At 40.0% G+C, this 16,271-nt stretch overlaps 1 long non-coding RNA gene across 1 annotated transcript in view; it reads right to left on the reverse strand.

Annotated features, from left to right (window-relative positions):
* Positions 1 to 4,362: 4,362 nt before the first annotated feature.
* LOC141353270 (uncharacterized) overlaps positions 4,363 to 16,271 on the reverse strand; it is a 508,637-nt gene continuing 496,728 nt past the window's right edge. Inside the window, exon 3 of the long non-coding RNA XR_012360288.1 lies at positions 4,363 to 4,593. This is a non-coding gene — a long non-coding RNA (uncharacterized lncRNA). The remainder of the gene's footprint in view (positions 4,594 to 16,271) is intronic.

Raw genomic sequence — 16,271 nt, forward strand, 5'->3', positions numbered from 1 at the left:
TATTTGTGGCCATACTGGTCACTTGTGGATGTTGTTGCATTCCCTGTCTTAGATCCCTGTGCAACAGATTAATAGTGTCAGCAATAGAGAAAAAAGAGAATAATCCGCCCCCATATAGCATGCCCCTATTAGGCCTACAGAACCTAGAGAATGATGAGGAGGAACAAGTGTGACCTCTTTCAGAGGTCAAGAGAGGGAATTGTGGGATTTTAATGTCATATGTTTTATTAATATTGTATTTAGAAGTGTTTTCAATAATCATTATAGTATGCTAAAGTAAAAGATTGTTTGTGTTTGTCTGTGAGAGTGGAAAGCTACCAGCTTGGGTGTGTGTGTGTAAAACTGCAAGAAGGATTAACTAGGAATTTATGTCTGGAAATTGTCAAAGATAAGAAAGAGACCAGAGTGGGAAAAGCAAACAGACACCATGTATTAACTAATACTTTAATATTCAAAGGATAAAATATGCAATATATTTCTTACTTAATCAGTATTAATCATTGAATAATTGATGTAATAAATGATATGAGGTTGTCTTTGATAAATGTGTATTAACCAATGAAATGAAGGTTGCATACAGAATAACCTAAGGGGGGGATGGCAACTCAACTTGGAAGAACAGAATCTCCTGCGCTTGTTCGTTGTGTGTGTGTATTCTTCCCTAACAGATGGTTTTTTAATAATGATTAAAGTGTTTGCTTAGAAGTAGTATTGCAGTAAAAGATTTAATATGTGTTTATCTATCTAAAGAAATTAATGTGTGCCTTATTCATATAACCAATTTTACGAATAATGAAATGATGTCATGATATTGAAATGTGTTTTACATAATAATCACTTTCATCTTACAGCTTATGTTTTCTGATGAATAAATGAATGTTTTATTAATGATTTGTTTTTAAGAAAGCATTATAATATGCTATCTGAAGTCAATCATATGTGAAGTGGAGGAGTACTGGGGAGAAGGTGACGGGCTGCATGGCCCTCAGGGATGAGCGGAGAAAAGTTTGTTTTTTCTTTGTATGTGTGTGTCTATCTCCTGCAGACTAAAACTGGGTGTGGTAATGGAGTCAGATGTACGAGGGGAACGGCCTTTGTGGGTGGAGATTCTAAGAAGAAGATCGACGTCACATACTTTATAAATAACTGTTTTCTCCAAATGTGGGCTGTTAGTCGACTGCCTATTGTGGCCTTGAGACTGCCCAGCGCTGTAAAACTTTTTCATATCTGATCAATAAATAGTTTAATTTTAATACCGTGCCTTTCCTCTAATTATGAACATGCAATGGACACTTTAAAGTCCAACAGGTTATACCATATTTTAATATTGAAAATGAGTAGACTATTCCTTTAAGAAAAGGTTTGTACTGTAAAAATACTTTATTTGTAACAAACAGGAGATAAAGAATTTACAAACGGCCCTCCGCACTTGGACAGCGTCAGTTTTTTTAAGCATTACTTAAAAATGTTTTTCATCTAACCATAATCCACAAGTACAGAGTCATCATATACAATAAATCCGTGAGGTAGCATTTAAAAACATTTAAAAACAGATGCATTTGTTTAAAGCAAGCATTTATTTACTTACCAGGCTGCAGGTGAAGCAGCTCTTTGTGCCTTCTAACGTCTCATAATTAGTCCTCATTTATGTCCAAGAGACTTAATAATAATATTTTACATTCAATCCTTTAATCGTTCATATTTAAAAGTGTTTTTGTGCTACTGCGCATTCATGTATGTGTTAAGCAAACCCGCGTTGTCGTCCCGTTTAGGCACATATTACTAATTAACTAATTTTCACTAATACTAGTGAAAATTATAATTGCGCAGGGTGGAAACTAGCAAAAGACACTTGCGTTGCGCATTGCGCCGCGTGTAAGATAGAGCCCCAAGAGTGCAACGCTGGAAATCAACACAACCAACAGTCGCGGCCTCCCACATGGAAATGTTCTCCAAATTTTAACATTATAAGTATATTTTTGCAGTTAAAACACAATCAATCTGAACACCTCCAAAACTCCTCTCCCATGCGATGCGAATACAAATGCTCCAAAAATACATTTATTTATTTATTTTGTCTGCGGTGTGAAAGTGATTTTTATAAACTTAGTGCACCCAACTATTATAAACGCTATATCAGATTGTTTTTAACATGTATCCTAATACAGAATGTCTATTTTATATCTATGTTTGAATATTGTTGCAATGTTGTCCATGTTTTGTTTAAACTCAATGAGCCTATTACGAAAGACAGACTGTAATTTTAAACGCGTTGTAATGGATTGAAGGTCAGCATGATGGGAGAAACAGAGAGGGTCAGACATAATTTGAGTTTAATTTAAGTTTAGTTTGCAAATTTCGCCTCATATAATGTGTCTCCCAATTCCAATCAATGTTCCGCTGACAAGCCTTGTGAAAATAAATAAATAAAAACATTAAAAGAAATCCCGTGCAACCCACTGATGTGCCACAAATACAAATGCTGTAAGGGGGTGCCAGAACAACACAAGACCCCCACAAACACACCCCTGAAGGCCTCAAAATATTGTCCGGTATTGTCACCGGCAAAACAATCCAGGCACGAATCCCCGCCAATATGCGCCAAAGGTACAGCAAAGCCACTATTACAGTAATAAGTTATTTCACCCCTCTATGCGCACGCCCAGTGTGTGTCAATGGCCATGTTTCATGTGTTTATGGTCGTGTATAGTGTGGACGAAGACATCCCCCGAAATGCCAGTATAGACGAGGATCACCACCACTCCAAAATGCCCCTCCAAAACGCAGACGCCCTCCAATGCAAACATGGCCCGCACAGCCCCCACTGCGGGTCCAAACCCAGCCATCATTCTGCACCACAGAAAACAATCCACCCCGTGTCAATGGACGCCGAAGGCCTAGTCCTGGCTTTAGCTTAGCCTTGTCTGTAGAGTGTTCATTTAACAATGGGGGTTTTGCTGCATACATACACATATCGGTGTGTTATATAAATAATGTACATCAATACATTTTTTTGATCCAAAAATTAAAGTTTGTTGCCTCTAATTCAGTGTTTTTGAATGTCCTGCTATCAACCCCCCGGAAGCATCCGAAGCCAACATGAACCACGAGGCTCCCAAGAACCTCGAACTCCCGCTGCGCAACTCTCTCCTTCAAAAGCTGGGTGTTGAACTTCATTGGACCTTTTTTAGCCTAAACTGTCAAATGTGACCACTTAACTAACCAATAAACTTCAGTCTTACTAAGTCTTCTTTGTGTGTTTGCAGTGATGTTTTTTAACATGTACAAAATACTGACAAAACTCCAAAACTGCACACCCACCCTCACAATGAGAATCAAACAGGGCAGCAAAAAAGTCCCCGGCTCGAGGGTTTTGCATGTTCTTCCGGTGTCAGCGTGGGTTTACTCCGGGTATACTGCCCTACAAAGCGAAAGCGCAGTAACTACGCATTTGGTCAAAATTGAGTTAAGGGTTAAAATGGGCTTTGTGAGATCTGTTGTGTGTTGTGACAAAGTCTCCTGGTTAAATTTTGTCCCATTTCAGAGAAATGTGTGTGCCAAAATTGCAGTAACATGTTTGACTGGCTGGTGTAAAAAACTTTAAAGCCATTTTTCTCAGTTTCAGTGTTTGCGTAGATACTGCACTTAGCACTTAGGCAGTATACTGGTCTCCTCCTACAGGTAAAACATGCAGGTTAGATGAATTGGAGATGCCAAATAGCATTTGTCTTCATCACATGACTGTACATAACACATTTGTTACTTATTACAGTTTTTCTCAGTCTCTTTCGAGCATTTCTCAGATTAGAAATAAATTTTAAAAACATTTTGTTCAACCTCTACATCATCAAGTCAGTTGTGCACAACATAAAAGCAATTTCTCATTGTTTTGGACAAATTGCAAATGCTTTAATACAATCATGCAGATTATTATACAATTGTCCAATATACAATTTAGCCATTAAAAATGGGAAAAAGGTGAATTCATCACAGTGCACATCAGAAAATACTGACACTGATAATTGTGTAGGTACACTTGGTATATTGACAACATTTGACTAAACATTTTGACTGTCTTGTTCATGAACAATGACACGCGGATTTGATATTTTGATGGCACTAACATTTACTTTTGAGAGATGAAGGATTTTGAACAAGTTACAGGCTTTTGCAGGACATCCATAATGTTGTGCAGTACAGATTGTTCTGAGAAATGCACGCATACATTTTAAGCTCCAAAGCAACTGAGAAAAACTGTAATTAAAGCACCATGAACTAACATGAATAACTGTATTGACATTAACTAACATTAACAAGAATTAATACATGCTGAAAAACTAGATTGTTGATTGTTTCTTCATGTTAGTTAATGGATTTATTAATTTTAATGTTAAAGTGTTACCAAATATTTGATAAAAACTTTACTTTGACATTAAAGCGTGTGAATTACAATGTTTTTTCTTTGAAATGTAATAATTTTTACTAACCTTTTACAATAAAAGAGAAGAGTTGAGAGATTTGAGAGTTTGGTGCTGCTCTTTGTTGACTGATGATGCGTCACGGTTGTCACGGCAACTCAGCTCTCATCTAGAACTTAATGCAGAAACACTCAACATCAATATACAATATAAAAATACAATGTATAAAATTGAACGTGTCCAGTCCAGACGTGATCATCACAGTATGCCCTTCAAAGACCAGGGCCTGGTTCCCCGAAACGTTCTTATCGCTAAGTAGTTCTTATCCTATTCCTTAACCTCTCTCTTAACTATATGGCACAATTCCCAAAACGTTCGTACGCTAAGTATATCTTCTGTAAGTCACACTTTCGTAAGGTTGGTCTGGACCATTCACTCTAAAAACAAACGGTGCTATATAGCACCAAAAGTGGTTCTTTGCCATAATCATAGAAGAACCGTTTTTAGTGCCATATAGCACCGGTGAAGCACCCGTGTAGAACCATATAGTGCTATGTAGAACCATATGTGGTGCTATATGGCCCCTATATGGTTCTACACTGGTGCTATAGACCCTTTGCAAACACGTGACCTAGACCACGTGACGGCGCCATGCTGGACGGCAAAATCACTGACGCACTAGGTTGATTAGTAATAGACTAGCGGGATTTTTGATTAGTTTTAAACAGTTTAAATATATATTACACTAAAATACATGGCTTCTTATATTAAGGAAGTTGTTTTGCCGTTATCGGTCGAGGTAGGGCATTTGGTAAGTCCTCACAAAAAGCGCTATTTAGAGAAGTTAGAGATAGCGGGACTGGATACCGACCCTTACCTTCTTCCTCCTTCAATTTTCACGGACCTCATTAAACGCAGAGTCTGCCCGACTTCAGCCCGCATGATTTGTACCACTATGTGGTAAACGGGATATCCCCATACACTGGTGCTGATCTTAAGGCTTTTAAAAGTCTGCAGAGCTGCCAACTTCTGAGTTCAGCTTGGAGTGAGATTTTTTTTGGGGGTTGGGGGTTTGTGGTAATAATTTTTTATATAAGTCCTAACCATTGATAATAGTGTGGATTTTAGCTATTTCTGTGTTAAATAGTTGGAAAAGACTGCGTTAAAATAGTTCACAATACAAATCGAATCATATTTTAGAAATTACATTGAAATAAAAGCTTTTACTGAGTTTAAATGCCTGGGATTAGAGTCTTTACTATTATTTTATACACTTCTATTATGCTTTCCTTCTGATAAAAGTGCCAAAAAAGTTCAGTTAAAATCTAATGAATAGGCTACTGGTCTCTGTAAAATGTATAACTGCAGATAACAGCAGCTTTGATTCAGTTTATCCACTGAGAAAGAGAAGCGTAAAGTGATGATTTGTGATTGGTGATAGAGGGACTGTCACAATCAAATAAACCAAATGAGTAGTTTAATATTAAACTAAAGCAACAGATAATGTGTATGTCAAGACCATATACTTATATTTCGTATATATTATTGTTTATAGATGTCAAATATCAATTGACTTTTTTCTCTTTTATTAAAACCTGTCACCGCAAACATCACGCAGGCTTGTACTGCTTGCAAACATGCACACGCGAGTGATGGTTGATTAAAATTGCTGTTTTCTGAGGGTATCTGCGTGCGTGGAATCCGGGCAGGTCTCTGCTTTTCATCCAGACCTTGACGCTTGTGTGTTCGACTGGTGCGGAGCTGACTGATCGGCGTATGACATCAGAGTAACGCGAGAGCAAAGGTAAAGGCGGACCCTTTTGTAACATTTCGACTTGCTCTCGCGGTACTCTGATGTCCTCGCTGCCTAACTTCCTGCGCAGCGCCACATAAAGTGAAATGCTCTTTGACTCTTTGCAGCAAAGTACCAGCAACATGAGAAGGTGGCACGCAAAAGACAGTGAAGGTACGCTAAAATATAAAAGTGTCAGTACTGCGAGCACTGGTTTAGCTACTTACATCGTGAAAATGGATGTGTGGCGTGAGAATGGGGTCAATTGCGTGGGTCTCACGGTGAATGCGTAAGAGTTGGCAGCTAATTTATGGTGTCACTAGCATTAAACAATAACATTAATGTAAAAATAATGTATTTATGCCACTTTTCTGTAATGGTAGGTGCATCATAGCAACACGAAATAACCATTTAATGACCCTAACGAACACAAACAAGTACTTGTTCGGCTTGCCGTCCGTCTACAACATAGCACTTCCGCCGTCCATCATGGCGTCCATAATTCGCGCGAGTAGAGCGTGAAGTCACGTGCAAGGGGTCTATACAGGTGCTTCACCGGTGCTATATGGCACTAAAAATGGTTCTTCTATGATTACGAGCAAAGAACCACTTTTGGTGCTATATAGCACCGTTTGTTTATGGAGTGTTCGTAAGCTCTCTCTCTTAGCGTTGTTTGAGGGCAAAACGCTATCGCCGCAGTCTTTAGAAATCAGCGCAGCGCAGTACAAGTCAAACTATGGTATGCTGACAATGATTTTATGTTATGGACATTTTAAGACTTATAATAAAATATGTTTACAATGGATACAGGGCTATTTATGCAGTTGACTTTATTTGGTATCAGAACTAATGAATCAAAGACAGCGCCGGTGTTTGTTCCCCAATGAAGTTTGTTCCCTCTGTGTTTCTTATAGTGTTTTCATCACGTTACATTTATAATTTATTTAGAAAGATTAAAGATTTGAATTGGTTATACTACAAATAATATCATGTATTCTATTATACAATTTATTAAGTATTTCATACATTTGACAGTTTTATGTCTTTAAACATATAGCCTGTCTTGTTCTTTTTTTCTCTACTGTTTGTTTTAAAACTGTTATGTTTGCATACATAAAAATATATATTATACACATAATATGATACTGTAAAAATAATTGACTTACAATCAACAATAATCAAGATACATTACATAAACACACACACACACACACACACACACACACACACACACACACACACACACACACACACACACACACACATCTCAGTAGCCATTAAAACTTTCAATGTATATAAAGAATAAACGTATAATGTGATAAAAACCCTATAAAAACACTGTACTAAAGGGAAACATAGGGGGAACAGACTTCCACACAACACCGGCCTCGTAACCGTTTAGTCCATGACAATTTTTTTTCGGCAACACTTAAACCCTTTTGACATTTTGCCTGACATGGCTAAATTAAAAAAAAAATTGCCTCCTAAAACAATTCATTATGGAGCTGCTGGATCTTCTATCTAACTCTCTCTATTTATTGTAGATAGGTTGCTTTTTATTGAAAACATTAATGACAAGCAATACCGCATTAAACAGAAGTAACTGCAGCTGCTTGCCAATCAATTCTTTTTGTAAAGTACCTTACCATTAGTATAAAAATGTATGAAATAATTTTTAAAAGTCGTTAAACCAAGAAGCGGCACAAGTGGCACAACGGGATAAGGAGAGTGGATGATTATAGGGATACCCGGTTCGTCTATATTACTGACAATTTGATAATTTAATTAATAGTCTATATTTTACGGATAACTTAAACTATGTTAAAATAAATGTTACTGGAATAGTTTGAGTAATGGTCCATTTGTATAGAACGTGTTGTCTTTCTTAACACCGTAATGCACCTTCGCGTAAAGTGGAAAATAAATCCCTGAGCGATCGATCGCAAATAATTCAGCACCTTCACTTGGGACAGCGCCATTGTTATGTCGAACTTAGAGGCAACATGTTAAGAAGCTTCCTAAGAGACACTTCGGGGAACACACTTAAGGACATAAACAACTTTGGTAAGATATATCTTTTTGAGTCTTCTTAGCGCGCTAAGAGTGAGCGTTATCGGGGAACCGGGACCTGAACTCTTGATGTGTAAACTTAAGAGAGAGCCGCGCAAATGTGTCTCATACTGTAATCCACTAACATACATTTGCCGAATAAAGCAATGATAAACAACGTAACGTTTTTATGCTGCGCTGTTTGGGATTCGTCCTCGATCTCTGTGTGCGCGCGCGTTTAAGTGCACTCAATAGTGCACACACAAGTGAGACGCAAACAAGTGAACATAAAATCTTTCTATTGACAGGACACACAAACAAAATTATCTCCACAGTATTCTTTTTATAATAAAAACATTTGTTTATGTCTTAAGTGTAAGTATAGATTACAGTCAGAAACCAGTCTCTGCTTATTTAGTCTTAAAGAGACAGTACCTCAATAAGTCTGTGTCATTAATGTAGTGCTGCACAATTAATCGCATCGCAATCGCGATGTCAGCCTGTGCGATTATATGACAGCAAAATGTTGCAATTATATTAAATAAATAAATGTGTGGACTTGTTAACACAAACTTTCTGATAACAGTTTGATGATTTTCCTTGCTGTTTAAAAAAAGAAAGAAAAACGAACAAAAAAGGCAGTGCACGTGTGGCATGCACGTGTGTGGTGTGCCTCGTCACTTATACCAGAGCGAAGATGGATGCAGAGGAGGTTGATAGTGCTCTGGTAGCAAAAAAAAACTATGTCTGTTGTATGGCGGTATTTTGGATTTAGGATTACTGACACTGAGCAGTTGCTACATCACGTGGCAATACAAAAACATTTCTAGTTTTACAAATACACATTTTAGCTAAACTGTGTGTGGATTTTCCTTAAAACCCATAAAGTTGACTCATGATACCATTTAGTATAATCGCAATCGCAATATTAGCATCAATAACCGCAATGGGAAAAATTACCCAGCCCTACATTAATGTTAATCAAACAACCCAAGACAAAGAGAAAATCACTTCTGTAGCTCTAAAAATAATATATTTAATTTATACAAAGACAGTGTTATGACTCATTTAATTTGATTTCTGTACCTAATGCTAATGTTAGCCCTTATTAATGTGCAACTTTGATCTTTTTTTATAAATGTTTGCAATATCTTTATTTTTTATTAGATTTTCCCCACCCCCTTTTTGCTGATCTGAAAAATAATCCAATCCGTGCCTCAAAAACTGTACTGTGATCTGAACCGTGAGTTTTGTGATCCGTCACACACCCCTAGTAAAGTTAGTACACAGTGATAGCCATAAATGCATTTGGAATAATAATTATACTAATAATATACTAATTATACTAATAACTAATAATTTATTTCGGTGTTTCGCTTTCGGTTTTTCGGCCTTGGTTTCCTCTTTTTCGGTTTCAGCCAAGAATTTTCATTTCGGACAGTGCATCCCTAGTTTTAAACATTTTTCCTGAAACTTTATAGCACAATATTTTGATTATCCAATAGGACTTGAAAGGTGTGTTGAAAGGTGTATGTAAGTATATTTTTGCAGTTAAAATAGAATTAATTTTAACATTTTTAAAACTTTTCTCCCATGCAATGTGAATATAAATGCTTTAAAAATACATTTATTTATTTATTTTGTCTGCGGTGTAAAAGTGATTTTTATAAACTTAGTGCACCCAACAATTATAAACGCTATATCAGATTGTTTTTTTACATGTATCCTAATACAGAATGTCTATTTTATATTTATGTTTGAGTATTGTTGGGTTTGAATATTGTTGTAATGTTGTTTATGTTTTGTTTCAATTCAATTAGCCTATTACGAAAGACAGACTGTAATTTTAAACGCGTTGTAATGGATTGAAGGTCACCATGATGGGAGAAATAGAGAGGGTCATATAATTTTCAAGTTTAATTTAAGTTTAGTTTGCTAATTTCATTTCATATAATTTGTCTCTTAATTTTAATAAATTTTTTGTTGATAAGTTTTGTGAATATAAATAAATAAGAACATTAAAAGAAATGCCGTGCAACTTATTGATGTGTTACAAATACAAATGTTGTAGGGGGGTGCTAGAACAATATAAGACTTTCACAAACACATTTTTAAAGGTTTCAAAATATTGTCTGGTATTGTTACCGGCAAAATAATCCAGATATGAATGTTTGCCAATATGCGCTAAAGGTACAGTAAGCTATTATTAGAGTAATAAGTTATTTTCCCCTTTTATGCGCATGCCCAGTGTGTGTTAATGGTCATGTTTCATGTGTTTATGGTCGTGTATAGTGTGGACGAAGATATTTTTTGAAATGCCAGTATAGACGAGGATCATTATCATTTTAAAATGCAGATGCTTTCTAATGTAAACATGGCCTGTATAGCCCTTACTGTGGGTTCAAATTTAGCCATCATTCTGCTCCACAGAAGATAATTTACCTCGTGTCAATGGACGTTGCAGGCAGAGGTCGTGTTAACCAGACATTTGCATTTGTGATTTTAATTTGTTGTATTGATTACTTTGATTATTTTTTTATTTGCACTTTTCGGCCAAGGTTTAAACATGATAAACAAGTCTTCAATCAGTGGATTATAAAATTATGTGATTATAAACAGGGTTGCCAGATCCGCGAAACAAAACCAGCCTGATGGACATTCAAAATTAGTACAAATAGGTTAAAATGAGTATTACATGTTGGATGTTTCTATCAATTAATTTTAGTAGTTGAAGGCAAATATAAAGTATTAAAGCATACAAGTCTTCATAGTCGGGGTACCTTTTAAGTAGGAATGTCCCGATCCGATCACGTGGTTTCAGACTCGATCGGAATTGCACGTTAACTTCCGATCAGGACTCGGATACATATGCAGGGTTTAAATTGGGCCAGGGCCGTCCGGGGCTAACATTCAGAAGGTCTCGCTCTGCTTCGTGCCAGTGTACGCGCTCCGCTGGTGCGTGTGAACTGACGCGAGAATAATGACATGTTTTCATTCATAGGCTTCAAATACTCGTGCATGCGGTGCATCCACGACAAAACTGGGTTCCCTTTCAATACGGTTCACTTCACATTGCGTCAGTTAGCTGACGCTATGGGGGAAACTCCTGTTTACTCCGTGACTGAAGCCTATTGGTTAACGTCTGTACAAAGTACAGACCAATGACGTTTGAACCCGCGCGCGGGACGCACACGTCCTTATATAAGCGCGGTTCAAGCGTCAGGAGCTCATTAATTTCTCCTTCAGCGCGAACCTCTCGCTGCTCCGAAGAAGAAGAAGCCTTACCTTGCCGTCGACAAAAGCCCTGCAGCGGAGTCCAGGCCTAGCGTCTTCCCCTGCCGTTTTCCGGCTGAGAACCGAAGACAGCAGAATCCAGGTCTAGCGCCTTCCCCTGCCGCTTTCCGGCCGAGAACCGAAGATAGCCTTCGCTTGCCGTGGTACAAGCCCTGTGCAGCGGACACATGCCTGACGAGGTCTCCCCTGCGGCCGCCCGGTAAGATCAATATTTTTAATATAAAGCTATAAGCTAAAAGAGCAGGCGCTCTTGTAATAGCGTCCAGCACAGCGGCTTGAGTGAGCCTCTCTGCTATGAATTTCCCCCGAGCGCGTCACCGGTCTGGCACATCCCACGCCGGGACCGCGCTTATATGCTTCGGTTGTCTTATCCATGTTTCGTGCTCCCCCTGCTGTTCCTCTCTCGCCGGGATGAACACACGGCGAGCCATGAGACTAGATGGATGCATAGACAAGCACACACGGACCCCCCCGTCGCAACCGTTCATGCTTACAGAGTTCATGCTTACAGAGTCCCTTCGCTCCTCTCACATTCAGTGGCGAGATCTCTGGCACATATATGAATCCCCCGAGTGCATCGGGTGATACCGTTCATACGACGCATGGCTGTTCTGTCTGTGTTGCTGTTCCCCTCTGCCGTTCCTCTCTTGTTGAGATGAACAAGCGGGGGAACCGTAGAAACAGATAGATGCATACGACAAGCAAACACGGGCGGGTCTGCCCTGTTCCCTGTCATAGAGTCCCTCGCTCCTTTCCCCGCAGTGGTGAGGTCTCTTAAAGGCGTAGTTAGCACGCGGTCTTACGGCTCGCTGCCTCTAAATGCAGCTGTCTAGTGTTCAACGATTACAGAGCTTCATGCCCCTCCCCTCCTGGAGCGGCGCGATCTCATTCGTCTGCTCGATAGGGCGGATTCTCCGCTATTGGAGCACAAAGAACACTCATTATAAGAGCTAACCGGCTCACTATTCGTCTATACGGAGCTTCATGCCCCTCCCCCCTGGAGCGGCGCGATCTCATTCGTCTGCCCGATAAGGCGGACACGCCTCTATTGGAGCACTAAAACACTTATTATAGAGCTTAACCGGCCTGAGTCTATCTCACTTCGGAGAGTCCACTATTCGTCTGCCCGGTCATTTCTCTCTGGTTTAGACGGAATCAGATGCAGAACGAATTTGTTTAATATACTGAGGCCCGAATACCTCCCTTTATTCAGTCCCGTCCTATATCAGTGCGCTGAATATTGGTACATGCTTATATACCCGTTTTTTCTGCCCTTTTAATAAACGGCAAAACCGCGGGCCTCACGGCAGACTTCCTCTCTGCGATGGGTTCAGTCTGACATTAAAACACCTAGACATACTGCTCTGCTCCGTGAGCCGTTCGGGTCACCGTCACTACTGAGGCTCGTGCACCTGGACGGCCGAGCTCTGGTCTTCGCAGCACAGCTGCGTCGACAGAGAACGAACTGTCTGGGGAGGAGGGGTTAAGTTGTGCCTCGGCTGGACTGCCCTGAAATGTTTTCTGTGTGCTGTTTATCCAAAACATACTGTGTAATACTGTCGGTTATGCGACCTCACTATAGTGGCGAACGGTATTGAATTCCTCTAAAAAGAGTAATTTCCGTGCTTACTATACTGTGTATTGACACCCCACGGCTGTACAGTGTCTCTAAACACTTTTTCGCCTTACTGACAAGCAATCAGTAATACGCACACACGGCCCGCTGTCCATAATTCTATCGACGCTTGCCGAAAAACCCCCGGTTTGGCCATATACTGTGTATTGACACCCCACGGCTGTACGGTGTCTCTAACACCTTTCTGCCAAATTCGCTCGCAGCCCACCTCAGTTTTTCCGCTACGATGCTGACGGCGCAAACGAGCACGGTCTTACGGCTGTCATTCTCTCTTCCTAGAGAGACGGCAGCCTCAGACTTTTGCATGGCTCCAAGCGTTTGAATCGCGCCCTCTCCGGACGGCCACTCAAAGGCTTGCAGCCAAGCGGTTTATGACCTTTTTCGGCCATATAGCTGATTTATATCAGCGGATCTGAAGACGCTCACACCTCCGCTCCGCTCCAATACTCGGAGATATTAAGGGTAATATCAACCTCAAGTGAGCTTGCTACCCGCCACAATAAGTTTCAAAGCTCAAAGCGCGCGCACAGTCAGACTCGCGGCATCTCGTTTTAGACGGGCTCACACACCCCTCTAACGAGCCTCAGAAAGCTGAATATCGTGACATTCTGTTTATAAGTCCACTTAAGTTTGACTAAGCAAAGGTCCCGCCCCGAGCTGACGGCCGGGAAGCTTATGCTTAAGTTACACACGGCTGCATGAAGTGCTACCATTACGAGATCGCCAGCATCTGCTGTGGGTTGAACACGCTTTACGACGGCAATCAGCCTTCGGCGCGTGGAACGCCCGTTTGTCTCATATCAATCACCTTGTACTGTACATACGGTCCATTAAGGGGATGATTTTAGCACTGCAGCACTCTCGACCGTGTTATTGTGATAATGCAGTCGGGCAAACTACGGTGGTTTCATTATTTATTGAACCAGACTGAGATCTCGCCCCCTGTACAAGCTGGCGAGTCATCTCCTTTTATAAACTCATTGCATCGCTTTATAAGCTATGTTCACTCGGAGTGATACGCATCTCGTGCTTAAACTACCAAGATGCAGTATTAACCCGTTACGATGGGCGTGCGGAGATTGCATCCGTGGGACACGACATACATTATGTGCCTTATGACACGTTGACACGAGCTGCTAGGACCCCTTTCGCGAGGCGTCCTTATGCAAAGTGTGATCTACTCTGTCTAGTGACAGCGAAAAGTATATACCCCTCGCGAATTGTGGGTGGAACACTTTTCTCCTCACTACAGAGGCTCGTGCACGGCGGTTTTCTCCCCCTACGTATATATATGTGGCGGTGATAACAGCGAACCACGCTTTTATGAACGACCATTCACTTTATTCATAAGCCTGTCATTTCTCAGATGCGGACGGTGCCCGAGACGCAGCGCTCTGGAACTGTCCAAGGTCCTGTATGACAGATACGTCTGACGTACATCAGACGATCAGCTGTTCATCAGCGTCACAGATCACTCACTAGCGCACCTGTCAATACAGGTTATTTATGGATCGTTGACGTTATCACCTCCCGTGACAATGAAGTCTACTCCATGTATGGATTAGATCCTCGGGCATGGTATTAGAAGAAGTTTCTCATTTGACATTTGTGACACGGCCGGCTGGTCCCCGCCGTCCACGTTGTCAGTTTACAGCTTCGACATCCCTGCTTCGCGCACTACTGAGGTTTGTTGCATTAAAGGTGCGCCGCGTAAGCTCATCTGTATGCACGATATGGGTTTTAATTATATGCGTCCACCGTGCGCTTAGAGAAGCTCACATATGCACGCTATAACATTTCGGTATACACTAAAGATGCGCTCTGAAAAGCTCATCCGTATACACGGCTGTGACACATACATACATTGTTGTTCATCTGTGTACGTTCACGGTGCGTTGGGTGCCCACGGTTACGTTCATCAATCATATCTGTACACATTCACAGTGCGTTCTGTGCACTGATTTATCTATATGCATTCACGGTGCACTGAAGGGTTCACCCGTGTGCGCACAACTTATTATCAGAACACATGACGGTGCGCTTGAGAATCTTGCCGGCCTGTGCATTATAACACTCTGATTCATCTATATGCATTCACGATGTATTCAAGTGTTCACCTGTGCCCGTGCAATTTATAGTCAATACACATTTACGACGCGCTTGGAAAGCTCACCGATCTGTGCACTATAATACTACCTATATGCATCCCGATGCGCTCGAGGGCGTACCTGGGTTCACACTATTGTGGTATCTGTATAATCCCACGCTACGAACCGTTCTGCCGCATATTATAGTCAGATCGGCCGTTCGTGAGCTTCGCAGATCACTCACTACCCATTTGTGCCCAAATTTTTCTGAATGGTTTCATGCATATAACTGTGTTAATAGTTTCCTCTGTAAACATGTTCTGCATTTATTTTCCCCATTTTTATTTTTATTTTTTGAAAATCGTATTTGAATGTGCGGAAACTATAGTAGCCGGTGGGCAAAAAGGTTATATGCACCCCTTTAATGTCAAATTTTAATACATTTGGCTTATTACTCAAAATAACGTCTTTAAACAGAAAAACCTTTTTTCATAAACTCATTTATTATGTATAACAGTCAAAGAACATTCGTTGCGAACCCCCCCCCAAAAAAAAAATTAATCTAGCTTATAATCTCTTGTTCAATTCCATTCAATTTTATTTATATAACGCTTTTCACAATTGTTAATTGTTGCAAAGCAGCTTTACATGAGTAGATGTAGTGAAGAACACAGAAAATCAATAGATAATATAAGAAGTAGAATATAGCATCTAAGGATAAACCATACAAGCGAGCGTATTAATAATGTAACGTATACAGTAAAGTGCTAAGTTAAGCCAAAGTTGGCTGACTCTCCCAGGGACGAAACCCCCCCTAGGAGAAAACCCTGTGGGAAAAACTCCTAGCAGGACAAAAACCCTTGGGAGAAATTAATATATATATATATATATATATATATATATATATATATATATATATATATATATATATATATATATATATATATATATATATATATATATATTTATATATATAAACAGGGTAGGGATAGGAG

The sequence above is a fragment of the Misgurnus anguillicaudatus genome, chromosome 21 (genome assembly GCF_027580225.2).
Source record: "Misgurnus anguillicaudatus chromosome 21, ASM2758022v2, whole genome shotgun sequence".
Classification (NCBI taxonomy): Eukaryota; Metazoa; Chordata; class Actinopteri; order Cypriniformes; family Cobitidae; genus Misgurnus; species Misgurnus anguillicaudatus.